This window comes from Phyllobates terribilis, unplaced genomic scaffold (assembly GCF_046119375.1).
Source record: "Phyllobates terribilis strain yellow unplaced genomic scaffold, ASM4611937v1 Scaffold_1__5_contigs__length_1240528914, whole genome shotgun sequence".
In the NCBI taxonomy this organism is placed as follows: Eukaryota; Metazoa; Chordata; class Amphibia; order Anura; family Dendrobatidae; genus Phyllobates; species Phyllobates terribilis.
Genome location: NW_027362761.1, coordinates 1,133,837,550 through 1,133,852,826, shown reverse-complemented (window position 1 = coordinate 1,133,852,826; position 15,277 = coordinate 1,133,837,550).

The following is a 15,277-nucleotide window of genomic DNA, read 5'->3' as shown; positions in this document are numbered from 1 at the left end:
TTCGGCGAACACACGGGTGTTCGACGAACCGAACCGAACTCGAACACTACGAGGGTGGCTCAACACTACCGTTAACCCCTCTTGAAAATGGAAGTCACAGAATTACTATCTCAAAATGTTACCCCTATGCCCCTATGCACTCTGTCTTACCAAAAATTCCACATTCCTACCCAAGCACCTGACTCAGACTATGGCTAACAAATTCTTATCCTACAACGTTAAAGGTCTAAATTCACCCCAGAAACGATTCCTAATATGGAAAGAACTTACAAAATTAAATATTGACATTGCAGGCATACAGGAAACTAAGTTTTCAATTGATAATCCACCTAAATTCACGAACAAAAACTACCCAAATATTTTTTTATCTTCTAATAAAAAAAAAATCAACTTAATTTAAGATGAAGATGGCTGCTTTCTAATTCTCATCTGCAAAATAAATGATACATGCTACACCCTAGTCAACGAGTATGCCCCTAACAAGGGACAAATTACTTTCCTAAAAAGACTAATCAAAATTCTACATGAATCACAAAAAGGACAGTTACTCATATTCGGAGACTTTAATGCAGTACCTAACCCTTCCTTGGATTCTTCCAACAAATCTAGGAATTTAAACACTTCACTCGATCCCTGGTTAAATAAAGAGGAACTTTTTGACGCCTTTCGCTGCATTAATTCTTCTTCAATTGAGTACACCCACTACTCTGATACCCATAAATCATTTGCCCGAATTGACCTACTCTTAACTGATATACGTACACTTCAAAACATTAAATCTGTTAATATCCTTTCCAGGTCGTGGTCTGACCACTCGCCGATCATTTTCGAAGTCACCCATGGCCCCACCCACTCTGTAAAAAAAGCTCTGGCGAGCAAACTCTTTCCTATTCCACCACCCACAATATAGAGAAGCAATCCAAAATTCTATAAATCTTTATTTTCAGGAGAACGATTTAGAAAACAATCGCAATTTCAACCCTCTGGGCCGCTCATAAAGCGGTAATAAGAGGCCACCTAATTTAGCTCAACTCTAGACTAAAACGCGACAACATTAAAAATTCTGAAAACATTATTAAAAAAATCAAAAACTTAGAGATCCAACTAGAAATGTCCCCTAATGATAAAACTCACACAGAAATCCTTCAACTGCGAGTTCAACTAAAGAATCTGCTAACATCTGAATATGACAAATACATCCGTACTATCAAAAGCAATTTCCACAACTGCATGGACAAACCATCTAAACTCTTTGCCAACAAAATTAAGATTCATAGACTCAAAACTAGAATCCTCAAAATCAAAGATAAGCAAAACTCAATACATAAAAACCCGATAGACATCTCGAATGTTTTTGCCAGTTTCTATAGAAAGCTCTATAATCTGAAAGAAGACCCAACAGAAATCTCTCCCTCAAAGTCTGACATAGACAAATTCCTAGACTCTATCCAACTCCCCTCTCTTTCTAAAGAAGACTTGAACTTTCTCAATTCCCCCTTTAGTGAAACAGAAATTTTGGCGACAATCAATTCATTAGCAAAATGCAAATCTCCCGGCCCAGTCGGCCTACAGAACGAATATTACCTAAACTTTAAAAACTCTTGCTCCCTTCCTTACTAAACTTATCAAATCCTTCACTACATGCCAAGACGCCATCCCAGCAGAAATGCAGGAGGCAATAATCACGGTGATATCCAAAAACAAGGGTGACACCGAGAATGTCAGCAACTACTGCCCTATCTCACTTCTAAATACAGACCTAAAAATCATCGCCAAAACTATTACCTCAAGACTTCAAAAAATCTCCCCTAGGCTTCTTCAAAAAGATCAAGTGGGATTTATCCCTGGAAGGGGAACGTCTGATGTTACTAGACGTGCCATTAATCTGCTATCCTACTGTATATTGAAAAAACTAAAACTCCCGCCCTGGTGGTCGCTGTCGATGCAGAAAAAGCGTTCGACAGAGTCCACTGGGGCTTCCTCTTTCAAACTCTAAAAAAATTTGGATTTGAGGGAAACATCTTAAATGCTATCACATCTCTCTATTCTTGCCCCTCAGCAAAAATTCTGACCAACAATGTTCTGTCAGATGGAATTGCACTTACCGATGGCACAAGGCAAGGTTGTCCCCTTTCTCCTACCCTTTTCGATCTCTATATAGAACCTCTGGCTGAGAAAATTCGAGCAAATCCCCTAATAAGTGGTATCCAGATACATCAGAGACAATACAAAATGTCATTGTTTGCAGATGATATTCTTATAGCTCTTTCAAACCCACTTAACTCAATTAGAAATCTACTGGACACAATTAAACACTTCTCCAAAATGTCATATTACAAAATAAATTTGACTAAAACCCAAGTCCTCCACCTAAACCTTGATCCACAAATCTTGGAAACTCTTAAAATGGAGTTTGAACTGTCCTGGGAAAATAATAATATCAGTTATCTTGGAATAAAACTCACCAAACCATTAACATCAATCATAGATACAAATTTAAATGATATTTACAAAACCATACAGATCGACATTATGCATATAGCTAAACTAGAAGTCTCCTGGCTTGACAAAATTAATGCCTACAAAATGAGCATTTTACCAAAACTCCTATACATCTTTAGATCTATCCCTTTATTAATCCCGAAGAAGTGGCTGCAACAATTTTATACACAGCTGGTCACCTTTACCTGGACTAAAAAGAAACCTTGGGTAGCTAGGTCTGTCCTAGAAAAGAACAAAAAAAGAGGTGGACTCACCTTGCCCAACTTACCTGCCTACTACCACGCCACCTTAGTCAAACTTAGCCAGAATTGGTGGGCAGAAAAAGAAAAGCCGACCTGTATAGCACTAGAAGAACCTTTGAAACTCAGTGGCAGACGTTAGGCTAATCACCCTCTCCTACTTATGTGACAAAACTAAGAGACTTCCAGAAGAAATCACAGTTAAATCTGCAATTCTCTCTTGGAGATTACTACTAAAACTATCTCACAAAAGCTACCCCACGGTTTCTCCAACCTGGATAGTTGTAGATATTCTTGAACTGTTATCCTCAAGAATCAAACTAGATTCATGGAAGAAGTTAGGCATTAAATTTATCTCAGATATAATGGATGAACAGAAACAACTCATACCTTTTCAATCTCTTAGAGATAAATTCAAACTCAACATTCTAGAAGAAAAGATATGGAAGAAGATTCAAAACATCCTCAACTCTCACAACCTAAACTTTTTTTCTCCCTCAAAATCTAGCTCAGATGTTCAAATACCCACAAACTCCCCTTTTCTGTAAAACTGGTCACATATATCAGAACTTCAACCAAGACACTCACTTTCCACATACAACAAATATAGAAAAAAAGAACTAAGTATAGAAATAACGACCGATCTTCTGCACAAAGTCTTCGACTCTATCTATACTGACATTCCCTGCTCATCCCTTGTAGAAACCCACTACAAGATCTACACACGCTAGTATTTTACTCTGCTTAAACTTCATAAAATTCAGAACACTAGCTCCCCCCTTTGCTGGAGGAATTGTAATGCTACTGGTAGTCTGACTCACATCTTTTGGCGCTGTAAAGCTCTCAAATCATAATGGTCTGGAAATGAATCCTTAATTAACAACATCACAGGTTTAAACATACATCTTTCACCAGAACTGGTGCTCCTCCTTTTGGGCCTTGAAACCCTCCCATGCAGATACAGACCTATCATCACTCATATACTCCTTACAGCAAAAAGCAATATTGCCGCCCTTTGGAAAGACCCTCTTCCCCCAATTGTGGAAAAAACTATAGAAAAATTAGCATGCCACAACACGTATGAATATACATACGCCCTTAGAAACAATCTTTTAAAAAAATACTTCAGAAAATGGGAGGATTGGAACTCTATTATGATTCCAAAACATTCACCGTAGAGACCTTGGCTTTGTTTAAGACTATATTAGTCTTCTCAATCTAACTCGACTCATCATCCTCATTCATCTAACTGTATCTAACTTACAGGATAGTCATAGCGGGCATATCGTGTCTTAATATCACCATCCGATTTTCCCTTCCCCCTTGTTTTCCTGAAACATTTCTGTGTACTTCCAAATATGTAAATAGTTATCTTTGTATACCTTGGCAACTTATGTTATGAACGAATCAACCAAGTTACCTGTCTATAAAATGCACCTATAAGATATAGCTTACATATCTAAAGCTATGAATCATATCACCAACCGAATAATTTCAGGTTTACGACGGTATTCACCTTGTTTACATGTGTACCTCTATTTCACTATATATGTACTGTTTGTATATAATCTATTTTTTTTTTTTCATTCTACTTGAAAATTTAATAAAAAAAATATTTGAATATAAACAACCATAATTTATTGAACTAGAAATGTCTCTGCGGCCAATTCACAATTTCAGTGGTTCCATCTATAAACTAGTACAAATGCTGAACTCCAAAGTCTTTACACAGAAAAATCTATTAGGCGTTTTGTAGATTGTTAATAATGCAGCGTGCAAATAACGATTGTTTAAACTATCCTTATCCATTTCTGCGGATCATATTACTTTTTATAAAGGAATCCCACCCCCTCCCCCGCCAAGAATTGCTTAAGAGTCTGTGTTAAGGATCAATGGGGACACTATGAGCCCCTGTATGAGACTAGTGCTCTTGTCACTTGTACAAAAGCATTTAGAGTTTGTTGTATTTCTATGGCAGATAATACACTGTGTGCAGAATTATTAGGCAATTTGTATTTTTAATTATTACTTTCATTATGGAACAACTATAGAGCTGTCGGTCAATCCAAAAGGTTAATAAACCGGAAACCTGAATATTTATCAAAGTAAGTGTATGTGCCCACGTAGCGTTTTACAAGCGTATATGCTGCGGAATTTCCGCAGTGTAAACGCTTGCGAAACTCTTGGTAAGCTGCCCCCCATGGTCCCCAATGAGAATCCGCAATTTCATTGCCCATGCTGCGGATTTTTCCGCAGCGTTTTTGATGCGCTCAAAAATCCGCAGCATGTCCATTAATTTTGCGTTCACGCATGCGGAATTGCCTTGTCAATGCAATAAAAAACGCAAGGCAATTCCGCATGTCCCAAACGTTTCTAAAACGCGTGAAAAACGCTTGCCAAATTCCGCAAGCGTTTTTCCGGGAAAGGACATGCAGAAATGAAGCAGAAATTTTCTGCTTCATTTCTGCAAAGTGGGCACATAGCGTCAAAGTGAGGTTTTGTCTTTCTTAGGAGAATATTCATGTGTGCAGAATTATTATGCACCTAAATGAAAAACATACATTTTCTCATCTCAGTTTTTTTTATTTTCATCTGTTATAGTGAGAATAATAACCAAACAACTCAAAATGGGCAAAAATACATTCCTCAGATTTAGAAAAAATATATATATATATCAATGTCCAATATAGTAATATAGCCACCCTTTTTTTCAATAACAGTCATAAGCTCCATCTATGAAGTCTGTCAGTTTCTTCATCTATTGACAATGAACTTTTTGGGCAGCACCAACCACAGTCCTCCAGACACTGATCAGAGACGTGACTGTCTTCCTTTACCATAAATCTCCTATTTAAGAAGGTCCCACAAGTTCTCAATAGGGTTTAGGTTCTGTGACGAAGGGACCATGTCATTATTATTTTATCCTTAAAGGGAATCTGTCAGCAGGTTTTTGCTATGTAATCTGAGGACAGCATGAGTTAGGGGCTGAGACACAGATTTCAGGGATGTTTCACTTATTAGGCTGAATGTTGTTGTTGCAATACAATTAATGTTTTATCACCAGGAAATTATCACTGCCTGGACTACAGCGTGTGTGAGCCCTGGTCCTACCACACCCCCTCCTCTGATAAGCAGCTCATTGTCAATAGATAATGTACAGAGAAGGCTGTGGTGTGGGTGGGGTTAGCTTTCTGAGCTTTGTTTTATGCTATATCAAAAAACTCTGATTTTGTCACAACTGCTGCACCCAGTAAACTAAATGACACATAGCTGGAATTGGGGTCTCTTTCCCTACATTATGCCATACTCAGATGAGGTTGCAAAAACCTGGTGACAAATTCCCTTTAAGGCCTTTGCTGGTAGTTGAGCAGTGGAGACTTCGATGCTGCATTGGAGAATTGTCCTGGATAAAAATCATATTTTTTTTAAAGATAGAGATGTTTTCCTGTACCTCTGCTGGAAGAAACTATCTTTTTATAACTGGTAGGTTTGGGAGTTCATTTCGAGTCCATTTTCAATCTGAAAAAGTCCAACTAGCTCATCTTTAATAATACCAGCCATAGTGGTACCCCACCTCCACCTTGCTGTCATGTGAGTGAAAGTGGTGGTCTGTGCCCGTTCTTGATCCGGCCACTTCTATGTCTTGCTCAGTGGTGGTCGGGTTTTAGCCTTCCTTACCTCGGCCATGTCTGTGAGTACTGAACACCTTGTACTTTTGGGCCTCGCTGGTGGCCATTTATCATCACTGCTATGGGCCGCGCCCTGACATCAGTGCCCGGTGCATAGCAGTGACATTCAATGGCCACTGGTCTATCAGAGGCCTATTGATAGGCTGGTGGATATTTTAACTTCACTGCTATATCTGGTGTCCCGTCAGGCCAGTCCGACACTGGGCTGGCTATGGGGACATTACAAAAGGGGCTGGCTATGGGGACATAAGGGGCTGGCTATGGGGACATAAGGGGCTGTGTATTCGGACATTGCAAGAGGGGCTGGCAGTTGGGACATTACAATAGGGGCTGTTGGGACATAACAAGAGGTTGATCATACTGTATTGGGTGCTGTTGGGGACCTTATATTGAGACATATCACTGACTGAGGTGGATATAACATATAAAAAATGAACTTATTATCAATAATTATACAATTTTGAAAGAAAACTAGTCCACCGTGCTTATTTACAGTATGTTCACTAGATCCCTAAGGATAGCTATAGTGAACACTAATATCCTAAAACGGACAATCAAGTGTCTCAATAACAATAAATCACACACTTTTAAAATATATGTGACCCTATTAGATACACAGAGCGAATGGGGGCCTAATATTATACTGACAAATTGTAGATATCCTATAAGTCAAGCTATTGCACATTGACCCAAGAGTTAGCAAAGTTGGTATAAGAAAAACCAACTATTCCAGCTAACTACTACTCACTAAATTGACTGAGTATTATACTCTAGGTGTCACAAATTTATATCCGCCTCCTTAGTCTCAGGATTGATAAGTGACTGCTCAATCACCGCTCCCTATCTCTACTATTTAAGTGCACTATTATCCAATATGGGAAACCGTTATATTCCCATTCATTTCTAGGATATACACTATCCATATCAGCCACTGCCTCTCTCATTAACCCAGAGGATAGTGATTAGTTAGGACTTGAACACTAGGTTGTAATTTCACAACCCATCATGCCCATATATACAGCGCCTCGACGCGTTTCACCCCAATGTTCAAGTAATGGGGTACAGTGCTTATGGTGCACAAATAGGAGCTTACACTCCCGGCCACGATATGAGGCGGCTCATATCGTGGCCGGGAGTGTAAGCCACGCTGGGCAACACAGACTTTCAACTCCCTCCATAGGTTTTCTATAGGGTTTAGATCTGGAGACTGGCTAGGCCACTCCAGGACCTTGAAATGCTTCTTACGAAGCCACTCTTTCGTTGCCCTGGTGATGTGTTTGGGATCATTGTCATGCTGAAAGACCCAGCCACGTTTCATCTTTAATGCCCTTGCTGATGGAAGGAGGTTTTCACTCAAAATCTCATGATACATGGCCCCATTCATTCTTTCATGTACACAGGATCAGTCGTCCTGGTCCCTTGGCAGAGAAACAGTCCCAAAGCATGATGTTGCCACCCCATTCTTCACAGTAGGTATGGTGTTCTTTGGATGCAACTCAGCATTCTTTCTTCTCCAAACACTACTTTGGTTTCATCTGACCATATGACATTCTCCCAATACTCTTCTGGATCATCCAAATGCTCTCTAGCAAACTTCAGACGGGCCCAGACATGTAATGGCTTAAGCAGGGGGACACGTCTTGCACTGCAGGATCTGAGTCTCTGGCGGCGTAGTGTGGCCTCTCTCATCTTTTTAAGTGGGAGAACTTGCACAATTGGTGGTTGACTAAATACTTTTTTCCCCATTGTATAAGCTTCTTGGAGTTCTCAGCTGGAGTTTTCTCCCACTCTTCCTTTTCAGTTTGTTCCAGCTCTTGAATGTTTGCAGGTTCTTTTTCCCAATGGCAGATTTCAGCTCACCCAAAGATTTTCAATGGGATTGAGGTCAGGACTCATTGCTTGCCATTTTAAAACAGTCATTTTTTTCTTTTTCAACCATTCCTGTGTACTTTTGGATGTGTGCTTTGGGTCATTGTCTTGCTGGAGGACCCATGATCTTCGACTCAAACCAAGTTTTCTTACACTGGGCAGGACAATTTGCTCTAAAATCTCTTGATAATTCTCTGTTTTCATAATTCCTGTGATATGGTCAATGCCTCCAGTACCAGACGCAGCAAAGCAACCCCACAGCATTATGGATCCTTCACCATGCTTAACTGTTGGTAAGGTGTTCTTTTCCCTATAAGTTTCATTGCGCAGTCTGTAAACAAACTCTTGCTTTGCATTGCCAAAAAGCTCTATTTTTGTTTCATCTGTCCACAGAATGTTTTCCCAGAAGGATTGTGGTTTGTCAAGGTGCTCTTTGGCTAAGATCAGTCGTTCCTTTTTATGTCTTTTCTTCAGCAATGGTTTCGTCCTTGGCCTTCGCCCATAAAGCTCTGCTTGGTTTAGTGTGCGGCATATGGTACTTGTTGAAACCATGACCCCAGACTGTTCCAGGTTGGCCTTCAGGTCTTTGGATGTTTGACGTGGTGTTTTTTCCACCATTTGCATCAACCTACAAAGACATCTCTTGTCAATTTTCCTCTTTCCCCCACGTCCAGAGAGGTTCTTGATGGTTCCATGCTTGGCAAACGTCTTAATAACATTGCACACTATTGAAACTGGGATACCAAGGTTTTTGGAGATGGCCTTATACCCTTTAGAAGTCTTGTGTTTGCTAATAATAGCAGTTCTGATGTCCTCAGGCAGCTCCTTTTGACTTCGCCTTTGCGACAAAGGAACAGGGACTACCATGTGACTTTTTAAAACACAAGTCATTCATTCATTGGCTAATTCATGTCACATTGGCACCGACAATCACAGGTGAATCTTTTTGTGATTTACAACAGGCGAGTCAAAATGTGTTTCCATACTAAATTAATGCAAAGGGTGCCAAAACCAGTGTCACAGTAAGCTTTAAGTTTTTCTATTTTTGCCTTCCATTGTTTTTTGTTTTAAATTATTGTTTATCATTTGCTCTTTTGTATTTAACACAAGTGCTCTATACAAAAAACTGTTTCACTTGATTAATTTTTTTTCAGAAGATATTCTACATTATGTACTTAAACTTCATGGGTGCCAATAACGATGAGCAGGACTGTATAACATAGGAGGCTTATTTAGGTCATAATATGGACAGATATTTTTATGCAGAGGACATTTTAATAAAGCTCTTATTTTTAAGGGCACCGCGTCGGGATGTACTGTAGAAGACCGGAGAAGACGGAAGTCTGCAGAGAAGAGCTGTGGATGTGAAAAGTCACCATGGCATCTGAACAAGATGGAGATGAAAAGAAAGGAACTACTCAGAGAAGATGTCAACTATAAGGTACCTGGATGTAAATGTTTACTTGTTGATACTGACTACGTCTCATTAGTACTGTGGTTCCTGTATGGTCCACAGTCTGATAATGACTGATAACAACTCTAAGCATCTCCTTACTATTGTTAAAGACATACTGGAAATTGTAGGTTCATGAGATACAAATGTATATAGGCCTGACTTGACATTACAATTGATTGCTGTACTAAGCTTGGTGATGTATTCATGTACTGAAGGTGGTTCTGGTGATGCATTTATCTATTGATGGTGGTTCTAGTGATGTATTCATGTACTGATGATGGTTCTAGTGACCTATCAATTTACTGATGATGGTTCTGGTGTCGTTTTTATGTACTGTTGATGGCTCTGGTGATGATTTTGGTTTTGTATTCATGTACTAATGATATTTCTGGTGATAAATGCAGCATCACTATGTGAATACATCACTAGAGCCATCAATAGTACATGAATACAGCACCAGAACAACCACCACTCCATGAAGATGTGACCACAATCGCCATCAGTACAGAAATACGAGACCAGAACTTCCATCAGAACATGAATACATCACCAGAACCACTATCTATAAAGGAGTATGGCACCAGAACCACCATCAGTTTTGTTGCAAACTGTATATGTTGCATGACGGATATAAAAATCATCATACATATCCCTTTTATATTGGGGTCTGTTTAGCATCTGATGCGCCCCTGGGCCTGTGTCGCGCTGCGTTGCGCACGCGGGAGCTTACCCGGAGCCGGATCTCTTGAGGGTTGTAGTCTCGTGGCGGTGATCCGGTCCGTGCCCAGGGAGTCAGACTAAGTGGCGCTGTATTAGCGGTAGATGTTGGACGACTACGCCACCCGTTGAGTACAGCTAAGGAGCTGCTGCTGCAGGGCAGACCGCTGAGGCCGGTGGTAGGATTGTGCAGCGTGATAGTATAACCCCCAACGGGAGGGGTATGGCCTCAGGGCAGCCGACGTGGATGATGGGGGTAGCAGGAACCACTCGGAGACGGTACGGTGTAGTTCAGGGTCTTTACTGGTGACAAAGATAGACCCTCCCGGAGTACTGGCTAGCGATTGGGGCCTGGTCAGTCCTTGAGCAGATGGGATCTCCCCTGGCCAGGCGGAGTTGTAGGCCTCCCAAACTAACGATACTCTTCCGGCTACCTTGCTAGAGGCCGGTATAAGTAGCCCACGTCCCTGAGTGTACCGTGTGGTGCTCACCCGTATGGCCGGTGACTTGGGGCCTTCTAGTAGCTTCCGCTCCACGACGGCGGTGCTGGTCCCATGCGTGTGACCGTGCCTTCGGGTTTCTGGGCCAGAGGACCTGCAATCCCCTGCCGGTCGGTTTCTGCTGCTGGATAGGAGTTAGTCCCCACAGCCTCGGACTCCAGATCCGGTGATAACTTCTCAGTCAGGGCGAGCTCTGCAGCTGCCAGCCCCTGACTCCTTGTAGCACTGCTCCCACAGAGCTCCTGATGTTCTTTTCCTATATCTGCTTCTCTGTCTCTACTTCTTCTCTACTCCCTAACCCTGCCTCAGCCCTAGGTTTATATAGGGGAAGTCCTTCCCCTCCCAGGACTGGGCAGGAGGTGTGGCATGCACAGGATCCCTGACCAAGAGACCTCCCACCTGCTCTCAGACATAACATTGCCGTTACTGTGGAAACCAGACCCCTGGGGTGCCACATTCCCCCCTAGTGAAATTTAGTACTCCGGGACTAAACATATTTTTAAACATAACAAGGTATAAACAATAATAGTACAATAAGAAAAACACATAAAGATGGTTACGGCGTGTCCGCAACCGGGTGCAGTTTTTGAAGAAAAGCAAGGTGTCCATTTCACCAAAACAGGGAGACGTAACCAGGTAGGGGTCTGTCTTGCCCCGAGTCCTTAACAGTCTTTAGTCCATTCCTAGGTTACGCTCCAACCATGTACAAGGATTCCCGGTAAATCCACCAAGGACTCCTATAAATAACTAGAAACACATAATTATACACAAGCAACAAGAAAAACAGGTAACCACAAATAAAACAATTTATACACTTCAAATCCTCCAACGTGCGGGTAACTGGCCTCTAGTGGCCCTAGTGGACCTACGGAGCTGACTGTCTAGCCCTGAACTACAGGGTGTAGGAGCTGTCAAGGGTAAACTGGGCAGCTGTCTACCGGCTCTTTGGCTCACTAGGGGTACGGCAGGCTCACTATAAGCAGAGGGTTGATCCTCCTGTTCTGCTTGTGTGGAGTCTTCTGCCTCCTGGACCGGCTGCTCTTCCAGCTCTACCTGTTGCTCCGTAGGCACTTGGGATGCTGGTTGGAGGAACGTGAGGACGGGTACCACAACTGCACCATTGACTTGAGTTCAGGACCGAGGGAAGTCTCCAAGCACAGTACTAACCATATCTTCCCTTTCCTCTACGGGTCGATGGTCTTCTTGTTCCTCTTCAGGGTTCCGTAGCTGTTCAGGACACTTCTTCAGGTGATCCCGGGATACAATGGCTATGGTCTCCCCTCCGTCTTTACTGATGGTACAGACTTTCGGGTTCTCGTGGCTTGAGGGCAGTACGGTGTACGGGTCCTTCTCCCATTGGTCGTCCAACTTGTGGAGCCGTCTTTTCCTCTTCAAGACCTGCTCTCCGGGTACCAGGGGAACAGCGGGAGCATACTGGTTGTAAGTTTTCTCTTGTCTTTCCCTAGCCTGACAGAGACTTCGCTCCACGCTCTCCTGTACTTTCCGGTACTGCTGCTGCCTCTCTGTGTCCCAGTCTGCTTCTGGTGAAGTGTCCTCGGGTGTCAGGACTCCCATTTCCAGGTCAACAGGTAACTTACCAGGTCTCGCCCTCATTAGGTAAGCCGGGGTACAGTTGGTGGAACCTACCGGGATGTGGTTGTATTGTTCCACCAGATCGGGCAGCTTCTCAGGCCACAGACTGCGTTCTTCCAGGGGCAACGTTTTCAGGAGATCCATTACCACCTGGTTCATTTTCTCACAAAGTCCATTAGTTTGCGGATGATAGGGTGTCGTCCTTATCTTCCGGCAGCCATACAGAGTGCAGAATTCTTGGAAGACCTCCGCTTCAAAGGCAGGTCCCTGGTCTGTCAACACTTGGTCCGGGTACCCGTGTGGACGGCAGAAATGCTGCTGGAAGGCTCTAGCTGCTGTTCGAGCTGTTAAGTCCTTGACGGGGATGACAACCAAGAACCGGGAGTAGTGATCCACGATGGTTAGTGCGTAGACGTAGCCACTTCTGCTTGGGGTCAGTTTTACATGATCCAAGGCTACCAGTTCCAACGGCTGCCGGGTGACGATGGACTGCAGGGGAGTCTTCTGGCTGGCACGGTCCTTCCTTCTTAGGTTGCACGGGCCACAGTCTCTGCACCACCTCTCGATGGTTCCCCTCATGCCTACCCAGTGGAACCGCCCGTGCAGCAGGAACTCCAGCTTCTTCCATCCGAAGTGTCCAGCCCCGTCGTGGTATGCCTCCATCACCACGGCTGCGTCTCTTCGTGGCACCACTACTTGCCAGATTAGTTCATGCGTCCGGGAGTTAACCATTCGGCGGCACAACTTCCCCTTATAAAGGAACAGTCGACTCTTCTCAGCCCACAGTTGCTTGGCTTCCTCCGGAGCGTCTGGGTCAAGGCGAGCCTCTGGCCGAGTCAGCATCTCCTTCACCAGTCGGACGGCAGGGTCACTGTCTTGCGTTTCCGCCCAGTTGTAGTGAGGCAAGGGATTAAACGTAGCAGCTTGCTTACTCCTTACTCGGTGGGAATACTGGATAGTCCCATGACGGTGGAACGCGGGGAGTTCGACTTCTTCCAGTCCCTCTGGATCTTCTCCTACGTCCGGTAGGTTTGGCATCCTGAACAGGGCGTCCGCGTTGGTATTGGAGCGTCCTGCCCGGTATTTGATTGTGAACTCGTAGTTGGACAGACGGGCCATCCATCTCTGCTCTAGGGCACCGAGTCTTGCTGTGTCCAGGTGTGTCAACGGGTTGTTATCCGTGTACACGGTGAACCGGGAGGAAGCGAGGTAGTGCTTAAAGCGTTCGGTGACTGCCCACACCACTGCCAGGAACTCTAGCTTAAATGAGCTGTAATTCTCAGGGTTTCTCTCGGTGGGTCGCAGTTTTCGGCTGGCGTAAGCGATTACTCGTTCTTTCCCCTGCTGGATCTGGGACAGTACGGCTCCTAGCCCGATGTTACTGGCGTCGGTGTAGAGGATAAAGGGCTGGCTGTAATCCGGGTACGCCAGGATTTCATCCCCCGTGAGGGCCATCTTCAGCTGGCGGAAGGACTCTTCTTCCGACTTCTCCCATCTGAAGGGTGGCTTCTGGTTCTTGGCCTTCCTGGACTGGCCTATCAGGAGGTCCTGCATAGGAGCTGCCTTCTTGGTGAAACCGGGTATGAACCTTCGGTAGTAGCCTACCAACCCGAGGAACTGCCGCACTTCCTTTACACTGGAGGGACTTGGCCATTCCTTAATTGCGGTGATCTTATCAGGGTCGGGAGCCACTCCATCAGCGCTCACCACGTGTCCCAGGTACTGCACCTTTGGTTTCAGGAGGTGACACTTGGAGGGTTTCACCTTTAGGCCGTAGCTTGCCAGAGCTTTGAACACTTCCGCCAGGTGTTTCAGGTGGTCCTCATACGTCTTGGAATATACGATGACATCGTCCAGGTACAGCAGGACCGTCTCGAAGTTTCTGTGGCCCAGACAGCACTCCATTAATCGTTGGAAGGTTCCTGGTGCGTTGCAGAGTCCGAACGGCATGCAGGTAAACTCGCTAAGTCCCATCGGGGTGGTGAATGTGGTCTTCTCCCGGTCCGCCTCTGCTACAGGAACCTGCCAGTACCCACTAGTGAGATCCAAGGTAGAGAAGAAGTTAGCAGATCTTAAAGCAGCCAAAGACTCCTCTATCCTTGGTAAGGGGTACGCATCCTTGTGTGTGATACGGTTGATTTTCCGGTAATCTACACACATCCTCATGGTGTTGTCTTTCTTTTTGACTAAGACTAGTGGAGCTGCCCAGGGGCTACAGCTATCCCTGATCACCCCAGCCTCCTTCATGTCTCTAAGCATCCCCTTGGCGTGTTGGTAGTGTGCAGGGGGTACGGGTCGATACCTCTCTTTTATGGGAGGATGGTCTCCCGTGGGGATGTGGTGTTCTACCCCCTTGACTCGCCCGAAGTCTAACGGGTGTTTACTAAACACTCTCTCGTACTCTTGAACCACCCGATAGACTCCCTGTTTCTGGTGTGAGGGAGTGGAGTCAGTACCCAAATGTAGTTGCTGACACCAGTCCTCCATTGTTTTCTGAGAGCCGTTACCTTCCTCCGGGGAAGATGGAGGCAAGGGTTCTACGGACTGTATGGAATCTTGATTGATGGTATACAATTTGGCTAGCGTGGCATACCGGGGCAGGTACACTTCCCTCTTCCCGATATTTATTATGCGAACGGGCACCCTCCCATGGCGTACATTGACCACCCCCCGTGCTGTCAAAATGGTGGGCCTACTGTCTGAGTAAACTGG